Source organism: Alosa sapidissima, chromosome 21, assembly GCF_018492685.1.
Source record: "Alosa sapidissima isolate fAloSap1 chromosome 21, fAloSap1.pri, whole genome shotgun sequence".
In the NCBI taxonomy this organism is placed as follows: domain Eukaryota; kingdom Metazoa; phylum Chordata; class Actinopteri; order Clupeiformes; family Clupeidae; genus Alosa; species Alosa sapidissima.
In genome coordinates this window covers 30,317,710-30,333,756 of record NC_055977.1, presented here as the reverse complement: position 1 = coordinate 30,333,756, position 16,047 = coordinate 30,317,710, and the positions used below count along the sequence as shown (strand labels likewise).

General features: G+C 45.2%; 1 protein-coding gene across 1 annotated transcript in view; it reads right to left on the bottom strand.

The window, feature by feature from the left end:
* The window catches only part of fam49al (family with sequence similarity 49 member A, like), a 49,121-nt gene extending 33,832 nt beyond the window's left edge, over positions 1–15,289 (bottom strand). Inside the window, exon 1 of the mRNA XM_042075960.1 lies at positions 14,857–15,289. The gene's annotated coding sequence lies outside the window, so the exon portion shown is untranslated. The remainder of the gene's footprint in view (positions 1–14,856) is intronic.
* Between the last annotated feature and the right edge of the window lie 758 nt (positions 15,290–16,047).

The following is a 16,047-nucleotide window of genomic DNA, read 5'->3' as shown; positions in this document are numbered from 1 at the left end:
ATCAATTCACTCCTTGAATGTGTTCCTCATGGCTTTCTATGGGTTCATGCGCTCTGGGGAATTTCGTTCTGACAGCCAGGTTTTAACCCTTCTCAGGATCTGGCTTGCTCAGCCATCCTCTTCTCCTCCCACTTCTATAGTGTAATTCTGAAACATTCTAAAATGGACACCTCAGGTCTTTGTCATTATCAGAGATTCTAATATAAATAACTCCTCTGTCCCTATACTTCTATGATCAACTATCTTAAACTTCGCCCACACACTTCTCCTAATGCACCTCTCTTTCTTCTACCCACTGGGTTATCTATGTCTAAACAATGGTTCAGAATCCACTTGTCGACAGCGGTTGGTAGCTGCGGGCTCTCAACCTCCCAATATACTGGCCATTCCTTTCGCATCGGCGCTGCAACGTCCACAGCCGCTCTAGGATTACCTGCATCCTCAATCAAGTTGCTCGGAAGATGGTCTTCGTCGGCTTACGAGTCCTATATAAGACCTTAGGATCAAGCCCTTCTAGATGCGCAAATAGCTCTCGCAAGTGTCAATTAAGGTAAGCTACCTTGCAAAGGTCTGGTGGTGGTTATTCGGCTCAGCTAAAGCATTATATTAATTACGTTGGACCCGAGCCACTCTTCTCCAGTCACTACGCACAGCCGGCACTTTAGGCACAGAATAAAGCGTTAATACATTGTAGTCACTACACACCGCCACCCTTGGTCTAGCTTCTACAAGCAAAACCTCGGGTAATCTCACGTCACAACAGTTAATTTCTTTTATCCTACCATCACCCCACTTCACTCATCATATACATATGCAACTCGCAATCATCAAATCGCAATCATCAATCGTTATCGAACCGAACGATCATTAAGCACTTTCCACAGGGATTTGCACCACATTGCATTACATTCTTGCCGTGCAAGAACCGAGCTTACGAAAGCTCTGAGCTTGTGCAAGCTCCTCGACTTCGCTGCAGACCATGCTGGTCATTTCTTCTTTTCACCAGAAAGTGCTCAAGCTTTCTATCTGTTTCTCTATACCTTTTCTCTCTGAACTTATTACCCATGGACAATGTATTTCATGTTTTCCTGTCTCGTTTAGCTAACGTTACCTATGCTGCTCATCTTATTTTGGGGGGCCTTTCCAAGAGCAAGGTGCAAAAGCATGGCTCACTCTTTTCATCTTGCCCTTGGATCTGCTTTAGCTCCATTCCGTTGCAGGATGCGGCTTGCTCACGGAAACAATCACATTTAGGGGTTGTACTTAAATCGGATATAATCTGTCATGGACACTACACCGTGCTGTTATTTTGGGTAAGTCAACATAATTAATTCATTAATCTAAACCTTGCTTTGTTTACATTTCTATCCTAATAGTAGGCCTATATGTCGTGCTATTTAGCTTTCTTTAACATGGCTTTACCTCTGCCGGATGGACAGTAGTTTGTTAATTTCATCTGCTGTACATCTTGTCCTTGCAGCTTCTGTTCACCATTGAACCGTAACAAATGGATTTCACAAACTGTAATATTTTGCATCAACTTGCTTATCAATTAAGAGCTAGCTACTCCATTTGCTTGTCACAAGGCTCACAAGAATCTATGGACTGTATGGTTACTGAGTTCTTAATTACTAAAGACTCACTCGGCAGTAATGAGCATTTTGTAATCAATGTACTTCCTCTTGCAAATGTCTGGTGGTGGTTATCTGAATTTAATCATATTACTCATCTCTTTGTTTCTGGTGCCCGTACTGGCTTGGTCGCATTTGTGCAGGTCATAATCTTTAACTGCAAGCGCTATTTCGTCTGCACTAACCGGAGCTTCTGCAATTGCAAGCTCATTGTCCCCCGAGCAACTGCAAGCTCTATCCCGCTGCACTAACCCTGAGCATCTGCAACTGCGAGCTCTATTCTGCTGCACTGACCCTGAGCATCTGCAACTGCAGGCTCCATCCCCTGCACTGACCCTGAGCATTTGTAATTGCAAGCTCATCGCCCTGCACGTTGTTAGTTAACCCTTAAGCTAAGCTTCTGCAAGCACTAGTCACTCAAGCAGTCTTGTTCAATGGGTTGAACATCTGCAAGCTCAATTCCCTTCCATAACTTTAAATCAATCATAGAATTTGAGTCACAGGTGGTTGAATCCATCATCATAATCATCCTCATCAAATCATCAGTTTATTTTATTAATGGTATATTCTTCATGTGTCTCTGCTGTCTGTCTTGCTTTCTCTGATTCATCTCCCGAGCTCAACCGGATAATACAACATGCACTGTTTAATATTGTTATGCTCTATTTCAGAGAGGATGACCATCTAAGCATTCTGGTGGGTATCTTTATTTCTTATTCTTTGGGGGTAGGCTCCGCCCCTGCCGTCTCATACCGGCAGGATCTGCAAGGGTCTGCACACTCGGTGACCTGGACCGAGGATGGGGCCTATGCCAAAGACTGTCTTATTGTTGCTTATGCCTTTTGTATATCCTTTGATGGATTAAAACGTGTGTTAACTTTCATTGTACCTCCCTGAGTCTTTCTGATAGAATTGAGAAAAGGGATAAAAGGGGTTGAAACTGAAGTTTCATACTGAGCCAGGAAAACAAGGTATGCAACTTAAGTAGCAGTTCCAAACACAAGTTATTCTGCATACTAAGACAAGATTTTGCTAGGAAGTGAAATATGTGACCTATTAATGCAGGTCTTTAATAGGCAAAATGGGTCATTATGCCATGTCTACCTTACATGATAACATGCACAGGAGAATGTGTGTGTGTGACAGAGACAGAGGGAGAGATGAGAGAGAGACATTTAGGTGTAGGCTAATATCATTGACAGACTATGTATGAATTAAGATAGACTGCCAATACACCTGACAGAAAGTAGCCTAAAGGCGCTTACACATGACTACCCTTGAGGCGTCAATGTGACACTCACTCCAAATTGCAGTCCCGGAAGCATTGTTTTAATGAGTGCAGGGGAAATTTGGTAAAGGCGAAATTTTGATATTCAACACTGTGATGTATCTGAGTATTGTCAGATCTAGGAAGACTGTTGGTTGTTTCAAACTTTTCCATTTGAGAATGATGGAGGCTAATGTGCTCTTGGGCACTTTCAGTGCTGCAGAAATATTCTTGTTTCCTTCCCCAGATCTGTGTCTTCATATAACCATGTCTCGCAGGTCTACGGACAATTAACTCGACCTCGTGGCTCGGTTTTCACTCTGACATACACCATCCAACTGTGAGACTTTATATAAAGAGATGTGTGCCCCTCCTAATAATTCCCAGTGAATTAATTTAGGCACAGGTGGACTCCAATCAAGTTGTAGAAGCATCTCAAGGACCATTGATAGAAGTAGGATGCACTAGAGCTCAATTGCAAGCGTAATAACAAAGGATCTGAATACTTATGTAATTGGAATATATCAGTCTTTTATTTTTTATAAATGTACAAAACACTCCAAACACCTGTTTTTTGGGGGGAGTGTTGGAGTATTGTATGTAGATCGATGAGTGCATTTTAAGATGAGTCTGAAACAGATCCAACACTAAGGTGAGTTAAATTTATTCTGTGGGGAAAAATCTTTAATCGAGAAATGTTTTGCACCCCAAGAAAATGTAACTAGATCTTTAAGGTGATCAGACTGTATATCGACTTTTAAGTAGTAATCTATTGCTTCCTGTTTCAGTGAGGAATAAAAATAAAATGACAAAGATCAAATACCCTAGTCCTGGGGTGGCTAACCAGTCCATCATGAAGAGCCAAAAAACATTTCACACCACCATTCAAGCCGCACAACAAAAAAAGATGCCCTCACTACAACAGCAACAGTGAATTATAGGCTACACTTAATGAGACATAGGGTTACAGTTTAAATAGCTCTTCTCTTTTTCATTTAAAGTGAATGCTATAAATGATCATTTTCAGGAATGAGTAGCAAGTAACAAAAATATCTGAGACTCATCACAAATTTCCCCTCACTCAATGACTTTGGAGCATTGCTGATATGATAACTGATATGATGCTAGTGTGACCGTTGAGGGTTGTTTTGAGTGTTCCTTCATTTTTTCTAAATTGAAAATGAACAAAAAGAAAATGAATCTGCTTCTCTGACATATGTTTAAAAAAGCCTATACTACCTTTAGCCTACAGTACCTTGTATTTGGGAAAACTCGTGGGAAATGTTCAGGTTTTTAGCTTTATGCATCAGTTAAGTCTGGCATACTAAGTACCACACTAACGTGTAGAACACATTTATCACGGTGTTATTTTGGTCACAGACACATTGGTATATATAGGGTTATGCTACAAAAAGACAAATCCTCCTTTTGAATGTCCTTATTTGCGCTTGGCTTCAGGTTACGTTTTCCTGATTTCAACAGTAGCATTAAACCTGGCAGACAAATAGCCTATGTGTCTGCTTATGTTTCTTTTGGGGCTAGATTCATATCCATCACATGACGGTAAAATTATTTTAATTATTGTCAAATAATGAAATGCATTTTTGATTTATCAGAATTAGATTTTAATTCAAGTCCAAGGAGAATTGAGAACATCAGTTGAGCAGCCACGAGCTACACAAGAGGAAGCAAAGAGCCACAGGTTTGCCACCCCTGCCCTAGTCATTCTTCAACATAGAATACACAATAGAAATTAGGGGCAAATGTATTGATCATTGTAAGTCAGGGAATGGCTATAATTGATTGGCTATCAATGAGATGAAATGGTCAGAAGAACGGCAAAAATCCTCTATCGATCGCTGTTGAAGAGCGACAGAAGTATATCTTGTGGTCACCAAGTCTCCAAAAGCTAGCATCAGATGCAACAGATTATGTAAAATCCCCTTTATGTCATTTAACCACAATGTAACTGCCTGGAGTTTGTTAAATGCTGTAAGGACTTTGGCTGGATCTGTGTTCTATGGTCAAATGAAAATTCATGCGGTCAGCGATTGTTTATGTTCTGGCTGCTGAGCTGAATGGCTGGTCGGCGGAGAGAACGGGCGTACAGGTGGCATTGGCCCTGGACGGGGAAGCGCTACAAGTATTAGAAGACCTGCCACCGGCAGAGCAAGCAACCTGGACTGCAATCGAGGCCGCTCTGCAACGACGATTCGGCCAGAGGATCTTCACCAGCGATGCTCGAGAACAACTCGCTTCCAGACGGCGCCACAAGGGCGAGAGACTGGGCAAGTTCGCGGCTGACCTGCAGCTGTATGCCCGGCGGGGCTACCCAACGTACAGCCAGAGTCTACATGAAGAAATGGCACTGGAAGCGTTTGTGCGAGGCATCCACCCGGAGCGGCTGAGAGAACACCTTCGCCTCAGCGCCCCCAGCTCGCTGGCCGTGGCGCTCGCGGAGGCCGAACGGGTGGAAAACATCTTCCACACAACGGAGTCGAGGCATTGCGTACGCCAGACATCGAAGGAGGAAGACGGGGAGGAGTTGGAGACGACGCGACAGACCACAGCACAGCCACCACAACGCCGCCCACGCGAGTGGAAGAGGCCGGCTGTCCCGCCCCAGCACCCCTCACACGCGCCCCAGTCAAACTAGAGGGGGGGGGCATGGCGGGAAGGGATGCCACCTTCAAGTTTCACTACCTCCCTGGCTATGGACTGCATACGACTGGGTCGGCTCGGCCAAACAAGAGGACTCTATGTCGACTGTAAGCTAGACGGGACTCAGTGTCGTGCCTTGATCGATACTGGGTCCACCATCTCGCTGGTGCGCCCCGAGGCTGGGAAGAGACAAAAACACGCATCACAACAGTTACCGGAGAGCGAGCGGAACTGTATGGACAAAAAGTGGTGTGGCGTGTGCATCAACGGTGAGACGGCGAGCCGCCGGCTTTGGTTAGCTAGCATTCAGGATGATTGCATTCTCGGCCTGGACGTGCTAGAGAAATGGGGGGCTGTGGTGGACATTTCCTGGTTCACACTACACTTGGGGACGAGCAGCGTAGTGTTGCACACGGCGGGGAAAACAGAGCATGAAGTAATAGAAGTAATAGAGCCAAGCAGTAGTCCCTGGGCTGCGCCGGCTGTACTCGTCCGGAAGAAGGACGGCTCGTGGCGGTTCTGTGTTGACTACAGGCGCCTCAACCAGGTAACCCGGAAAGACTCCTACCCGCTCCCCCGCATTGACGATGCGCTGGACAGCATTGCCGGCTCCTGCTGGTTTAGCTCGCTGGACTTGCGTAGTGGCTACTGGTAGATTGAGCTAGCCCCGGAAGCTCGCCCGAAGACAGCGTTCACCATCGGGCAAGGGCTGTGGCAGTTCCGGGTACTTCCGTTCGGCCTATGCAACGGGCCAGCGAACTTCGAGCGACTGATGGAGCGTGTCCTGGCGGGCATTCCACGAACATGCTGCGTGGTTTACCTGGACGACATCCTGTGTCATGCAACGGACTTCACCGGTGCCATAGGACATCTGGAAAAGGTGTTCGACACAATACGAGGTGCTGGGCTCAAACTGCACCCGAAAAAGTGCCATCTGTTCCGGAGGCAAACCGGGTTCCTGGGCCATGTCGTGGGGGCTGCCGGAGTGGCCACCGACCCAGCTAAGGTGGAGACGGTGAGGCGTTGGCCTGTTCCACGCGACGGTGCTGAGCTGCGGAGCTTCCTGGGCCTGCCGTCATATTACTGGCGCTTCATTCTGGACTTTGCTACAGTCGCCAGCCCGCTGCATCGATTGACGCACAAAGGCCAGCTCTTCGAGTGGACACGAGAGTGCGATGCAGCATTCCGGCGGCTGCGGAGGGCGCTATGCGAGGCCCCGGTGCTTGCCTTCCCTGACCCTCGACTGCTGTTTATCCTGGACACCGACGCCAGCGACGTGGGCGTCGGCGCCGTCCTCTCACAAGCAGGCGAGCAGGGCGAGCAAGTGGTCGCATACTTCAGCCACTCACTGGACCGAGCGGAGAAGAATTACTGCGTGACACGCAGAGAACTGTTGGCTGTGGTGGTGGCAGTGCGCCATTTCCGAACCTACCTCCAGGCGTCCGTGTGCAGCAGACCAGTGCCAACACTGCCACCGGAGGGAGGAGAGGAGCCTGGCCGTGGCTCAACCGGAGCCCGCTCGTCGGCTACAGGCTGCATCACCGCTGGCAGAAAGAGAGAGAGTCGCTGTTTTCAACGCTCACCAGCGTCGCGCCAACGAGAGGGTCAACACTCGCCAACAGCACGCCAGCGAGAGACTCAACGCTCGCCAGCGCCGCGCCATCAAGAGAGCCACCGCTCGCCAGCTTCACGCCAGCGAGAGAGACAACGCACCGCAGCCCAACGCCACAACACAGCACTGCAGAGCGGCAGCTGAGGCCATGGACGCGCAGTCGCCGGTGGACGTGATGTCGAGGGAGGAGATCCGGAAGGCGCAATCGGAGGACGCCACGCTCGGCCGAGTGTGGTCATGGATCGAAGCCGGTCAGCGACTGCCATGGACTGACGTATCAGCACTCGATCCAGAGACCAAAGCGATTTATTCACAGTGGCCGGGAATAGTAGCACGTCAAGGACTGTTGTATAGACACTGGCGAGCTCCCGATAGACATAATCTGACATTTTCCAGTTGCTGGTTCCTGCTGGATAACGAGCCTGTGTACTGAAACATGTGCATGGGGCAGTGGGGGCGGCTCATTTCGGCATTGCAAAGACTCCGTCGGCTGAGAAGCCACTTCTATTGGCCGGGATGCAGGCTGGACGTTGAACTGCATGTTCACTGCTGTGACGCCTGCACAGCGAAGAAGGGCCCCACGCGACGCTCGCACGCTCCGCTGCAGCAATACGCAGTTGGGGCTCCCATGGAGCGGGTAGCCGTCGATGTCATGGGCCCACTGCCAGTCACAGAGCGGGGAAACCGATACGTGCTCGTGGCCATGGACTATTTCACTAAGTGGCCGGAGGCGTATGCAGTGCCAGATCAGAGCGCCCAGACGACAGCGGACAGACTGGTCACTGAGATGTTCTGCCGGTTCGGGGCACCGGAAGAGCTCCACAGCGACCAAGGGCGGAATTTCGAGGCGGAGGTGTTTGCTGAGGTTTGCCAGCGCATGGACATCCGGAAAACGAGAACAACACCTCTGCATCCACAAAGCGACGGGCTGGTGGAACGGTTTAACCGGACGCTAGCAGTGCAGCTGGCCATATTGGCCGACAGCCGACAAAAGGACTGGGACTTACACTTGCCCCTGGACTTACACACCCCTGCCGCGACAGCGGGGTGCCCACAATGCCAGCCTCGCGTCCCAGCCAGGCTCATGGACTGACGTAGGGTAAGACTTGAGTCAAGGGGACATGGACTAAGTCTCGGGGGGCTGTGTAATGTTCTGAGCCTAGCTGTTCATGACTGTGCTCCCATGATGCTGTTCGGTTGATGTGTTATGTTGAATGTTAATGTTAACCATGCAAGTTACCAATGTTGTGCGTCCTGACTGTCGTGTTTATGTTTATAGTTGATTACCGTGTTCATAACTGGGTCTAACTAGTGTGTGTTGTAGCTTCAGCCTCACATAGATGTTTAGTGCTGGAGCATAAGGGCCAGGTCAGGCCCGGAATTATGTGTTCATGGATCATGGATCAGAAATTTCCTCTTCAGCATATGGCAGCATGACCTCTTCCAGTATCCTGATGTACTCGAACTGATCCATGATCCCTGGTATGCGGTAAATAGGACCAACACCGTAGTAGGAGAAACATCCCCATATCATGATGCTTGCACCACCATGCTTAATTGCCTTCACTGAGTACTGTGGCTTGAATTCGGTGTTTGCAGGGCATCTGACATACTGGAAGAGGTCATGCTGAAGAGGAAATGCCTTTGAGGTGGACCTTTCAACAAGATAATGACCCGAAACACACCAGCAAGCGAGCAAAAGCATGGTTCCATATGAACAGGATTCAACTGATGGAGTGGCCAGCACAATCTCCGGACCTTAATCCCATAGAAAACTTGTGGGCTGACATAAAAAGTGCAGTGCATGAGGCAAAACCAAGAAACAAAGAGGAATTGTGGAATACAGTACAATTAACCTGGGCTGCAATACCTGTTGAACGATGCCAGAAGTTGGTTGACTCCATGCACCACAGATGTGAAGCAGTTATCAGAAACCGTGGTTTTGCAACAAAATATTAGTTTAGGATACTCAGCCAAGTTCACTTATCAAGAATTTCTTAGTTTGTACAGTACATTTTTGAGTTTCCAAGGAAAGATGGCAACGCTGCTATTTCTTTGAACATGGCATTTCTGACTTTCTATGAAATATCGTTATTATTATTTAAGTTTTGATGACTTTGCCCAATTGTTTTGCTTTGGAATAGAATGTACTGTGTCCCCAATGCATCTGTGTTCATGAAAGTACAATTTGTTTGAAGAATTTTGACATTTACTCTTTTTTCTAAAGGCACTGCTTTAGCCACTACACCATTTATCACTAGGCTACTGTTATAAGGGTCTGGGAAGATTATAATACTAAAAGCAAGGCAATACTTGAATTAACATAAATAGCAAGAATGAGCCAAGTAGGGGAGTCAGTGTCTTAATCAAAATTAAGCTACAGGATAGATCAATACTTTGAGTCACGAGATAAACATCCACTTCGCAATTTTTGGTTAGGTGGTTGTGATTTTTGGTTGGGCGCTCCTGACACCAACAGGAACTACCAAGGAACGACACAAGCATACACAAGTGCGACTGCCTAGGGGCAGTAGTTCAAACGACCAAACTTTGCGTCTTTGTTTGCGATCGAGAGTTCGAACTACCCTTTCTAGAAACACCAAATCCAAGAACGATGGAGTGAACTACCAGGGTTGCGACGCAAGTTAGCAAACGATGCTTTCTAGAAACGACCCCCAGAACAGCAGCTCAGTCCTCGGTACTCATCTTGCATGACTTGAGCTGCTTTTGACACAGTCAACCGACACATCGTACAATCCATATTCTCAAACATGGGCATTACAAGCCAAGCACACTCTTGGTTTCTATCCTACCTGCGATCGTTCAATGACCCTATTTGCATTTGTTTTTTAACAATCGCCAAGACACATTGTGATCCGAGGTGGTTCGAGACGCATTTCATCACATATCTTTGGTAGTGTAAATGCTAATTCCTTGATGATGTGTCCCAGACAATGGGAGTTCTAATGAATGTGACGTTAGCAACAGCAGAAACAAAACACAAGTGATACTGTAAGCAACGTTTATGAAGTCCACTCAATACATGTGTGAACCACTATGTGTCTCGATCAGATCAGATCACCCAAGATGTATCCATAAAAACAAATGTAAACTAGTCCAATGTGTCATGGCTAGGACAAACATCCACATCTCACTGCTCTGCCACATGGGTGCCCCAAGGCTCAGTGCTGCGGCCCTTTCTCTTTGCCTTGTACACCATGTTGCTGGGCATGTAAGCTAAGCGCACACTGATGTGACAATATTCTTCAATTCTTCAATATCAAAATGCTTTTTTTCCTCCATGTTCTGACGCTATTTCAAAATAATTTTTGAATGTTCAAATGTACTCTACATAGCATCTTTAAAAGAGAAATCTGATATTTTACAACCTGTGCCCTACATTCAGATGATTTTAGTTATCCGATTTAGGGTGGGCTTTATGTGGTGACAAAGGAGGACCATTACTGTAAGTCATTTGTACACAACCGAATGGCTGTACTGATCATGTCAGTATTGAACCATAATATGGACATATTTTCTTTAACAAATAATAAATATAATTGTGCTCAAGTTTACATACCCTGGCAGAATTTGTGAATTTTTTTGTAAAATATCACTGAGGGGTAATCCATCAAACAAGGTAATGGCAAATTCTGGTTTATTTAAAAAAGTCTTGATCATTTGCCATATCAAGGTCATATATTTTACCACAACAATACCTCCTGACTGCCAGCAGTTCAATTTTGTCCTCTCTAGAGGACATTTGTAAACTTGACTATCTCCCACACCATGCATACTACTGAGCCAACTGCTTTTGTTCTCTACAGAGGACTTTTAGTTTATAACAAATGTATGGGAGTGGGGTATTGGGAACTTCCTCTTTGTCTTCTTGGAAAATGGCGTCCATCATCACAAGGACATTTTAAGAAAGAAAGAGGAAGTTCACAAAACCCCACCCCCATACATTTGTTATCAATTAAAAGTCCTGAATGTCCTCTGTAGAGAACAAAAGGATTTAGCTCAGTAGTATTGGTCTGTTCATGCCACCTGTTCATTTCCCCACTGCTTGTGTTCATGTGCTTTGCCGTCAGAATGTGTGAACAACATGGATGCCACAACAAAGGTTAAAATATACGCTCACTAATATGCTCACTTAAATAAACAACTGTATTTGCTTAAAAATATGGTGTAAGACGCTTGTGACAGAAGGATATGCAGCTCTCAAATGACAAAAATGGCAAATTCCCAAGTTCACATAAAAACTGTTGGACATGAAAGGCCACATGGACTACAAACATACTACGTGACGACAGAAGTGATGACGAGCCCTCAGCTGGGCAACTCCGTTAGCAAAATCTAGCCCCAGTTGCCCACCTCTTATTACCACTGATGGTGTTTTCACTGGGGAAAAAGTTTTTCCCTTGCCCATGAACGCACCGTATGCATGGTCTGGGAGATAGTCAAGTTTACAAATGGCCTCTAGGACAAAATTTAACTCTGGTAGTCAGGAGGTTCTGATGATATTACATTTAATAAGAAATAATAACAATAATAATAATAATAATAATAATAATACATTTTTATCTAAAGTGCCTTTCATGTTACCCAAGGACACTGTACAATAAGACAAGAGTAACACAGACATAAAAGCAACATAGGCCTACACGACAATACAACAGGTCAATGTGAGACTGTCCCCAACTGTAACCAGAATGAACGGAAGATGAAAACCGCAATGGGAATAGGTTTCAGGAATGAGGTGGATAGCAGCCAGAATTAAATTCAGATCTCTCACTCTAGCCTATAGAACACTTACTGGGTCTGCACTTTGCTATCAAAATTCTATGATCCAGCTCTACGTCCTCTCTCACCCACTGCTGTCCTCTGATGAGCGTCTGCTACTGTATGTCAGCCTTTCATCTAAGAAGTCACAGTCAAGACTCTTTTCTTCTGTGATCCCTCATTGTTGGTGGAACTGTGGTTTGCACTTAGTATTATTATTCTGTTCAATTTTGTTTAGTCTAATATTCCGTAAGTATGAGGTGGAACCAAAAAACTCCATTCATCTATCCTCAGCCTTCTAGTTTTGATCAGCACAATATAAAAGAATAATACACATGCAAACATGCACTCCAGCACATCCAGAAGACATATTACTCAAGTATGCCTACTCTCTTGTATCCTTAAGATTTCACAGTGCTTCAGTAGGTGAGGAATTTTCATAGCATGCTGTGGAGGACAGTGGTAGCCGGCTAGTGGTAGTGCAGCTCTCCCCTCAACCCCTATCCCTACATAAACCCTAGTAGTCTTTTGATCAACCCTTCCCATTTGTTCCCACCACTCAGTCCGACATAATATTTATCACCCTAAGTGCACTTACCACCCACCGACCAAAACAAAGAGGCTTTGAGGCACACAATAAATAATACACCCTGGCAACATACACACTTTGGCTGCATACCCTGAATACACATGGACCACTGCACATAGACCAGCTCCATAGACCCAGACAAATACATACAACCTGACTATGGACTGTTCATACAAGCTGATATGCTCAACAAAGCTTTGCGAATAGCGAGTTCAGCTTCAGCTTTTTATGAATGTGTGTGTGACCGAGTGTGTGTATACTTGTGAGCGTGTATTTCACTGTCAAGGCAAAATGTTGACAAGGAATCAGAAAAAAGACACAGAAAGATTGATGTATGGTGTGTTTAGGTTGAATACAGTATGAGCGAGATGGGGAAAAAGTGAAACATTGAGAAGGAGGAATACAGATGAGCATGTTTCTATGGACGAAATGGAAAGATCTGGGGTGAGAAACTTGCATCATCGGCACCAACCAATCAGGAGACTTCTACAAAATATTCAAAGGGAGTGTCCTAGCAACAGACGAGTAAATACATTTTCTGCCTCATCTGATTGTGTAGGTGAGATGCGAGCACATTCATAGACCTATGTCAAAGATTGCCAAACCAATACAAACCTTTCTGCAAATTCTTTCTTTTATAAGCATACTCTTGTGGTTTTCAAAGCTTTTTAAATGGATTAGAACATAATTGTGTCTAATGTAGCTGTGCATTATCATCACATATGAAGAGCTTTGCTTTGTAATGCAAAATCTCAAATCTCTATAGTGGATCATAAAGATGGACAGTAAAGGTCAGCCTCCCCATCTATCCTCATGCAAACATGCATTAATTTAATTTCCATTAAAATGATAGGTAGTGTATTTTAAACGCTGAAAAATATGGGTATAGTTGTACTGTATGTAATCTACTCATATTTTAATGATTGTCATGTTTATCATATATCCATTACACCACAAATCTGGGATTACACACACACACACACACACACTTTTTGGTCCAGATATACCACACCATTTTATGCCTATAAAGCATTTTACTTTTATCATTGGTTCTTCCAAATGCACATGCACACATGTGCTCACAGACAGAGATACAGTATGGATGCTTTGTGGTATGCCCACATTTTTTCTCATTATTATCTATCAGAACCCAAATCCTGTTCACTTTAATTTCTCCATCAGACGTTAGAGGTGAGAGGAGGGCTCTTCTCCTTTCTCCTTCCTATTCTCCCTGTCTTCTCATCTGGTCTCTGTTCTTCTCTCTATCCAAATGTGCTCTTTGCTCTTCTTCTCTTCCTTATTCTGTCCTCTATCCTCTTTCATTTACAGTCCCTCCGCTATAATGTCTTTCTGAGTAAAAATGTCAGGCTATTGTTCTGAGCTCTGCGTGTGTACAGTGAGGCTCACATAAACACATACACCACAGTCATTTTCACTAATTAGCCTTAAATGGATTTTTCTTTTTGCTAGACGTGCCTGTAAATGTCATTGAAGCAGTAAAATGGTGCTGCCTGTGAAATATTTTGACAGACATACACATAAACACACAGTACACTCACAGGATGTACTGACGTTATGAAATCTTTTGTGTTTGTGCAGTCCTTCTGGCACTCATTTTAGCAGTAGATTTAGCGTCTTCGTGCAAAAAGGTGTAAATAGGTCTCAGTGGGTTCTGGTTTACCTAGCAACACACACACACACACACAGACAGAGACATACATAAGCATGTATATCTATGTATGTGTCTATGTGAGTACATTTTACATCGCTACACTACCGCCCACTGCAGTGAAAGAGGACAAGCCCCAGCTGACCGAAAGTAGCACACCCCTTCCCCTGCATCCTTCTGTGCGTCCTTTCTGTACTCTCTGCATGTTTCCTCTCCTCCTCAGCATCATGCCCCCTCTCCCTCATCATAGCTTAATGCAGCCAGGCTCTTCCTTTATCAGCTAAGTAGTATACCAGTCTGAGCTGCCGGCTCTAGCACAGCCAATGCACTACACAAACACACCCTCTACATACTCTACCTTTTGCACTGACATTGGACACCACTGCACATTTACATCATCTTTATGTCCATAACCACAGTATTTGACACATTCTCATTTCTGTACAATCTGCATCTGAATCTCCTATTACACATTAACGTGTTAGCATGCTGGTCTCTTTATTTATCAAATCTTAGATGGTCTAGTCATCATCAATGGATGTGCAAATAAGGACCAGATAGGGAAACACTGATTGAGGTAAGACAGAGACACACACATTCACACAGATAAATGACATCCAGACCCACAGGCTGTGTTGTTCTTACCGGTTGGTTGTGCAGTAGGATCTCTGCAGTCTTCCCTTTTCTCTTCAGGCAAATGGAGCACTGGGTGAATAAATGGTGGATTTGGTGGAAAGAGTCCTGTTGTAGGGTAGAAAACGCTGCTGACAGCCTCCTTTATTCCAGCTCGCAGCCTGTGGACGGATCTGCCTACACACACCGCTAGCTCCTTCAGCGTCTCACGCCCTCTGCATGTGTTTGTGTGAGTGAGTCCTCTCTTGCTCACTGGCCGTCTTCTCTCACTGCTCTCTCATTCAGTGTTGCTCTGTAATCAGGATGGTCTCGGCTAAGCAACAATAATCTATTAGAAATAGGATGGTTGTTCTTTCTTCTCTATTCTGAATCTGATTTTAACCTCTTAATGTCTCTCTCCCTGCCTTTCCTTCAGACCTTCTCCTTCTCTCTTGCTGTTTTTTTTTCTCCCCCTCTCCCTCCCTTTCTCTTTCACTGTCTCTCTTCTCACACAAAGACCCCCAGCAACCCAGTAAAGCCCCCTCCCCCTGGGTTACAACAGACATTTCAGAGTCTGCTCACAAAGTGGGGGGTGGGCGTGTGTTCTGGGGCATGTTTGAGTGTTTCAGTATGTGGGTGACTGTGTCATTTGAGTGTGTGTGTGTGTGAGAGAGAGAGAGAGTGTGTGTGTGTGTGTGTGTGTGTGTGTGTGTGTATAAACAACTGTGACATTCTCTTCAGTAGGTGTCTGGACTCCCAACATAACATAAACTGGGTTCCCAGCACTTTGCAGTGCTTATAGCTGGTTGTGGTCATGTTATTGTGAGGGTAAATGATCCATGCATAACAGGTCTGCAGAATTTCCTTTGTGTGTTGCTGATAGCTCACCCTGATCCACAAGACCAGTTCACTCTGCATCTCAAGGTCCCGTGGTCATCACGTCTTTTGAATGCCCTGGTTTTGAGTCTGGGCTTTACATGATCTACACCCAGCAATCTAGCAGTTATACTTATTTGACGCAGGTCACAAAGAATCATTCCTACTGCTGCTTAGTTTGGCTTATTTGCCAGCTAGCTAGCTGATGAATGTGGAGAAATGTTTGAGCCAGTCCACGTCGTCAAGTGATGTAAAATCCAAAGTTGACAAAAGACCAAGTTACACACTGTCCAGAAAACACGGATAGTGAACCTGGTCACAATTTCAGAGAATAGAAATGGCATATTC